The sequence below is a fragment of the Nannospalax galili genome, unplaced genomic scaffold (genome assembly GCF_000622305.1).
Source record: "Nannospalax galili isolate Female #2095 unplaced genomic scaffold, S.galili_v1.0 scaffold521, whole genome shotgun sequence".
Classification (NCBI taxonomy): domain Eukaryota; kingdom Metazoa; phylum Chordata; class Mammalia; order Rodentia; family Spalacidae; genus Nannospalax; species Nannospalax galili.
The window spans coordinates 1,754,840-1,762,308 of record NW_008344634.1 but is presented as its reverse complement, the minus strand read 5'-3'; positions in this window follow the sequence as shown (position 1 = coordinate 1,762,308).

The following is a 7,469-nucleotide window of genomic DNA, read 5'->3' as shown; positions in this document are numbered from 1 at the left end:
AATTAAGTGTCTTGTATGCTCTTCTTAGATTTTTGTTTGCTTGTTTTTAATTATAGAGTCTCTCTGTAGCCCCAGCTGACCTGTAACTTGCTATATAGAGCATACTGGAGTTGATCTCCCAGAGATCCAATTGCCTCTGCCTTGTGAAAGCTGGGATTCAAGGTGCTTGTCACCACAGCCAACATCTTATGTTTATAATGTTCTTCAAATTCCTAGGGAACTGTCAAAAATTTAGATTCAGATTCAGCAGGTCAGGAGTCAGTCCTAAGATTATGCTTTTCTAATAGCCTCTGAGGTTAGGATGCTGCTGTTGTTTTGCAGATGATACTGTGAGTAGCAATTATGCACTATAAAGAAAGGGTCCAGAATGCACCAATTGTGATGGGTAGCTTTAGTTTTCAACTTGACACACCTGGGTAGAGGGAAACTCAGTTGGGAAATGGCCTCCATTGAACTGATCTGTGGCCATGTACGTGGGGTATATTCTTGATTTTTGAATGATGTGGGAGGGCCCAGCCCACTGTGGGCAACCCTGGGCAAGTTGTTGTGCACTGTATAAGAAAGCAGGCTGAGCATGGGTCAGGGGAACAAGCCAGTAAGCAGCGTTCCTCCATGGCCTGTGCTTCAGCTTCTGCCTCTGGGTCCCTACCCTGAGTTCCTAAATTGGACTCCCTGATAAACTGTGATCCAGGAGATGTAAGAGGAGATGGAAGTCAAAAGAGCCCTTTCCTCACCAAGTTGGTATTGGTCAGAGTGTTTGTCACAGAAATGAAGAAATAAGCTAGAACAGAAATTGGTACCAGAAGTGGGATGTTCGCTGTGAAGAATCTGACCATGTGGGTCTTTGGAGAAATATGGAAAACTTTGGAAGTTTTGACTAGAAAAACAGATGAATGATGCAAGCAAAGCTTAATGGGCCATTCTAATTGGATCCTGGAAAAAAGTAATACTGAAAGCAAAGTAATTCCAGATGGAAGTAAGGTCTTAAACAACAACTGGGAGGTTTTAGCAAAGAGTCTGGCTGCTGGCTGCCCACAGCCTAAGAGCTTACCTGAGGTTAAGTTGAAAACCAATGGACTAATACCTTTGGTGGAAGATATTTCAAGGCAGCTTAATGTTGAAATGGTGATGTGGCTATTAATGATAAAAATTATACAGATCTACAGTAAAAAAGAGCAAATGGGGCAGAAAGAAATACAGAATGTACAGTTTGTATTGAAAAAGAGTCACTAGGAAGATTATTGTTGGAGCCAAGGCATGCATGGAAGGAGAGGATCCCTTTGATAAGGAGATTAAAGTGATTAAGTAAAGGCATAGAGATTTGTACTTAAATAATAGAGAGAGTACCTCCAGGGCAACACCACACCCAGCCTAAGCCTCCAACTTGTGGAAGGAAAATGCCGCAGGAATTTTCTACTAGAAAACCATTGAAAAGAAAGACTTTGAAAGTGGATGAAGCAGGCTGAGGTCCACCCCAAACTTGAGCCAAACGTGGCAATGTCATTCACCTGGTTTTAGGGACATGAAAAATGCAAGAGGAAAAGGGTCATTACAGTTCTTCCCAGTTTCAGAGAGCTATGGAGGCCAGGCAGCATGTAGCAGGGGGGGCACCCCTGTATAAAAAAGGGCCTAATAGGACATTGCATGAAGCTGTGAAGGTGAAGCCTAGTTGGCAGTGGAGACCCCAAGAAGACATTCGTGATGCCATAGCTGTGAGGCATTTACCAAGGAGAGCTGTATACAGGGAGTGGTACCAGCCTAAGCGAGAGATGTATGTTGTACCCAGCAAAGCTGGAGAGGCTGAGCCATCCAAGCCCTTTGGAAGTAAAGTCCCAGAAGTTGGACATGAAGCTACTGGATTTGGTGTTTGCCCTGCTGGTTTTAAGGCTTGTTTTGGTCCAGTATTTCCTCACCGTGTATCTATTCCTCACTTTTGGAATGGAAATGTGTGTTCAGTTCCATTGTATGTAGGAAATATGTCATTTGTCATTTGATTTTTACAAAGGCTTACATTTAAGAGATTGCCCTGAATCTCAGAAGAGATTTTTGGACTGTGGACTTTAGAATAGTATTCAGAATGGTAAAGAATATGGGGACTTTTAAGGTTGGACTAAATGCATTTTGCATTTTATATGGTCATGAGCCAGTGGGGGCCAGGGAATAGAATGTGGTGGTTTGAATGAGAATGGCCCCCATAGGCTCCAAATATTTGAACATTTTGTCTCCAGTTGGTGGTGCTGTTTTGGGAGGTCTTAGAAGGTGTGACTATGCTGGAGGAAACATGTCACTGGGGGTGGGTTTACAGAATTTTTAAGCCTTGCCAGATCTCCAGTCATGCTAGCTTCCCATTCCTGCTTGAAGATGTGAGAGCTTAGCTTCTGCTACTATGCCAGCCACGTCTGCCACCTTGCCTCCTTGCCATTATGGACTTTTGCCCCTTTGGATCCATAAACTAAATGAACTCTTCCTTTTATACGTTCCCTTCATCATGGTATTTATATCACAACAGAAAAGTAACTAATACACCACTTGTCCCACTAAATTTTCTCCTTCCTGTTCTCTGACTAGTCCTCACTCCCTTAGGGTAGCATGCTCCTGATGCAGGTGGACAAACTGGCATAACACATTGTTATCTTGGGTTTTATCGGGGTTTATATAATAGGGAGGGAGGACCTACAAAGAGATGGTGTCATTCCAGCCCTGCCCACAGTCTCTGTTAGCTTTCACCCATGCCTTGTGGGCATGCAGTCTCACCCCAGGGTCTGTGGATGCCCCTTCTCACTTCCATGCCTGCAGGATGCCTCCGCCATTCCCCCTGGAGGCAGCACACTTCCTTTTCCCCTTCCAATCTTGTCACCACTGGCTCAGCTGGTGGCTAGGCTCCACCCTTCTTCCCAGGGTGCCCCACACTTTTCTATTGCTCATGCATTTTAGAGGAATTAGTGGTTTCTGGGCTACACTGCACCCCTTTCCTCTGGATCTTACAAATGTTCCACCATTTCTTCCATGAATTTCTCTGAGCCTTGGAGGGGGTGACAGATGCAGGGTGATCTCTCTCATATCATGGTGAGATTGTAATATCTTGGGGCTCTCCATCAGTCTTCTTCAAGACATGGCTGATGATTTATCTCAGTGTGTTTCCCCTACTATAAAGAAAAATGGAAGGAAACAGACAGATCTAGACAAACATGAATGTAAATATAAATTCCTAGAAGATATCCCAGTGGGTGTACCATATACATTGAACAATATACTTGCAACAGCTTCACCACTGGGGCCTATAGCCTTCCTTGACACAGGAGGTTGGCCTGGTCTACAGTACTAGATGTGTGATCCACCCCTAAGAGCAGGCCTTATCCAATTAGAAATTTGTCAGTTTTTCGAATGTTAGTTGAGCCATTATTGCACTAGCAGGCATTGTTTGGCATGCCCATAGTATTCAGCATGCAAGGTCCATTGTTCAGTAGAATCATAGGGGATCCTTTCTTCCCCAACCATTTGCATAGTGCCTTCTGGCACTATGAAAGCCATACATCCGGTGGCATGGAGTTTTTGGCTTAGTCTCAGCTCCACCTCTTCTTTTCCTCCCACACTCACGTCATTCAGTGTTTTCAGCAACATGGCTTTACTGATCTTTCTAGTGTACAACCGACATTAGTGGCAATACCCTTGGTGAATTTGAGGACCTGTAGGATTTCTCTCTAACAGCTCATGGGGGGCAACTCACCCCTGGCACTGTAGTTTTTCTTAACAGTTATATAGTTTTAGGAGCCTCTGTTTTTATATTACCCAACCATAATACTCCCAAGAATCTTACAGCTATAGCTGGCCTTTGTTTCTTCATGTATCTTTCAAATGGGTTTCAGATATGTAAAATACTCAAAGGCTAGCATCATATTTTTAAATCAATTTTAGACAAGGTCTAACACAGCATGGGTAGATTTTATTTAACTGCTTTCTCCATAGATCTTTGTTAGGTACCATAGCATGGGTAAGAGGCATTAATTTGCTTAGTTTTTTACTACCTTTAGTTAGTCCTTTGGAGTCATGCCACATTCTGGGTACCTTACATGGAATCTCTTTGTATTCTTTTACCCTTGATACACTTACAGGTACTGGCTCCAGTTGCCTGACCCTGCACTTGGCTAAGGAGGCAGGGGGTTTCTCTTATCCCTGCTGCACCTGTTGGTTCCCTGATTCAGACAGGCCCTGGGTCTGCCTCCTGACTGTAATCATATATGTCATCTCTCCATTGACCATACCTAGCTGCTGGAGGAGGCAGTGGTGGGAAAAACTTCCTCCACCCCTAGCATAGCCCTTCTCAGGAAAGAAATGTATCTTATTTAATGTTTGGGTATCCTTAACCACCCTGGGACAGTTTTTATTCTTTGAATGTCTTTTATAAACTGTTCTTCTGGATTTAAAGCCTTCCAGAAACTCCTTAATACTGAATTTGGTTTTCTATCAACTTTCTTCTTTGGGAATTTGGTCTCAACATAAGTCTTGCCACATTTATCTTTGAGTAGCACAAGCTGAATATTTCTTCTGTCTGGTCTTTTTTATATCTCTTGTAGGGTGTTCTGTTATTCTGCAGACATGTTTTACACACTGGTCAGAGTCACTTAGATCTATCTGCTAAAGCCTCTCTCACTTTACAAAGATCCTGTCCAATTAAAGGACTTAGCAAAACCATTAAAGCTCTATACCATTCTTGAGGTCCCAGTTGAATTAACTTTTCCTTTATATCTCTGGTGAACACAGTTTTATCTGGCCCAGTGAACTGGGCATCATATATTGCTTTTCTATACCTAGTTCTCTCAGTAATGCCTGTCCCTCCTTTATAGTCCTCCAGCTCCTGTTAATTATGGGAATTTCCATTGGTGATGACCATGTATCTTTAATATTTTGCACCAGCCATCCCATTAAGGACTGCTTCCCCCTGCATTGGCCTAAGTTGAACAGCCTATGTTGCAAGGACATATGGGTGGTTATATAACTCAGCTGTGAAGCTTCTGAAGGATTTAGACTGACACTATTTGCTCCCATGTCCCATACCCTCATGAGCCATGTGGTGAGGAGTTCTCTGATCACTTGTTTTTAAGTCTTTCCTAGTTTTAACAGCTCCAGTGTGGAGTATTTCCTAGTTACAGTACTGTTAGCTTTTTCTCTTTTTGTATCAAAGGCTGACTCTGAGGAGCAGCTTTTGCTACTTTTATTTTTAGGACCTTTCTTTATTCACTACTATCAGTCTTTTCTCCTGAGTCCTTGGACCCCTGGTCCCCTAACCTTACACAAGTTACAATGTCCTGTTTTTTTTTTTTCTCTCGAGCTCTGAGGCTGAAACTGAATCTGCCAGTACCTCCTTAGCCTTTTCAACTTCCCCTACCTTGGGCAAATCTTTTATTATGCAAAGTGGCCATGCCCTTTCTTTGGGTTCTCCATTGGTGTCCAAGGCCTGTGAAAGTTTTTCTAGCCTTTCTATACCTTTAAAGAATCTTCACATACCAGTAACTGGGTTAGTTTCCTACATTTACAATACAGCTGTGGCCCTGGGTTTTTTCCCTGATTCAGTCAGCATCTGTGTCACCCGCATCACTCTAATTACATATTTTCATGATCCATTGTGAGATCCATGTCAGCACCGCTATTAGCTCTCTTGCTTTTCCCAGACTCCTGCAGTTTGTTGTTTCCAGTGCCATCGTACCAGACTACACCAATTTGTTCCACTTAATTTTCTCTTTCCTGCTCTCTGTTTGACCCGCCCCGACTCTCTCAGGGTCTCCTGCACCTGTCGTGAGTTTTTTTCATGGGTTATATGACAGGGAGGGAGGACTTACAAAAAGATGGAGACATTCCAGCCCTGCCTACAGTCTCCATTGGCTTTTGCCCGTGCCTCATGGGCACAGTCTCATCCCATGGTGTATGTATGCCCCTTCTCACTTTCATGCCTGCAGGATGCCTCGCCATTCACCCCGGCAGCTGCGCACTTCCTTTTCCTGTTCCAATATTGCTGCCACTCCCTCTACTGGCAGCTAGGCTCCACCCTCTTCCCAGAGTGCCTTGTGCTCGCCCTTCACTCACGCTTTTTGGAGGAATGAGTGGTTTCCAGGCTACACCACTACAACACAAAATTTATGGCGAGTGGAAGACATCATTTGAGTTTCTGAAGTCTCATCTCTAAAAGCAGAATTTACCAGAAGAATTCAATTGTCATACATATTCCCTACTTGAGAGTAACCAGGACACGGAAGTTGAACTTATCATAGTAGATGTTAGCACCATACCTGTGTATACATTGTCATAAAGCTATCATATCTCCTATGTGTTTTCCAAAAGTCTCATCTGACTTTCTAAGAGTTATTCATTTTTCTTTAAGTATCCAATATTTATTATATTGCATGAAATTTATTGGGTTTAATTTTAAAAATTGATCCATTTAGCAGTTTGGTTCAATTATATGGCATTAGCACAAGTGGACTTGGTTCCATCTCCTATGGTGGGACATAGTACAAGAGGCCAGTCCAAATCAGTGACCTTCTATAAGCTTTGTTACAAACAGAAAAGGCTTATTTCCTTTGAGTCACATTTTAGAATAGATACACCTTTAGACGTCTTAAATACTTGGCATATTTTTTCAAGAAGTTCAATACTGCCACAAGTATTTGTTGCATAGGCCAGCCAAAACCTGATAATAGTATATTTGAACAGATTTCTTGAGCATGGTCACCATAACAGAAATGTAGTATTTCCCCCTATAGTATCCTTGCCTAACTTCATCTTCCAACCTATAAATGAAATATTGAAATTCAGTAAATGTCCTATTTATTAAAGATTGAACATGATGGGGGCTGGAGAGATGGCTCAGTGGATAAGAACACTGACTGTTCTTGCAGAAGACCTGGGTTCGAATCCCAGTACCCACATGGCAGCTAACAACTGTTTGTAACTCCAGTTCCAGGGGATCCAACAGTGTCTTCTGTCCTCCACAGGCATTGCACAACACGGGTGCACTTATAGACATACAGGCAATACATGCATACACACAAAATAAAAATAATAAAATATTTTAAAAAAGATAGAACATGACTAGATGACATATTTCCTTTTGTCCCATTTTCCAAACAAGTATTTCTAACCCTTAATGGAATTCTGAAGTTTCACTTCCACCTTCTAAGCCATATTCCATTGTCAGCTCAGGATTTCTACTTCAGCAATGTGAAATTTCTAAATGTTCATATACACTGAGACTGAAGCCCTGAATTTGAGAAAGAATAACTAGAAGTGCAACTAACTCTTTCAGTAAGTTGTCACTTCCCCTGCCCCAGGAACAAATGACCCATGCAATAAAAAGAAATATGTGGAGGGCATGGAGGATTGAGGTCAAGTAACTTACAGACTCCAATGAAAGGAAAACCCATTGTAGGAAGCTGAATTATCAAAAAAAGTGAGCAGTAGGACTTCTAGTTTGC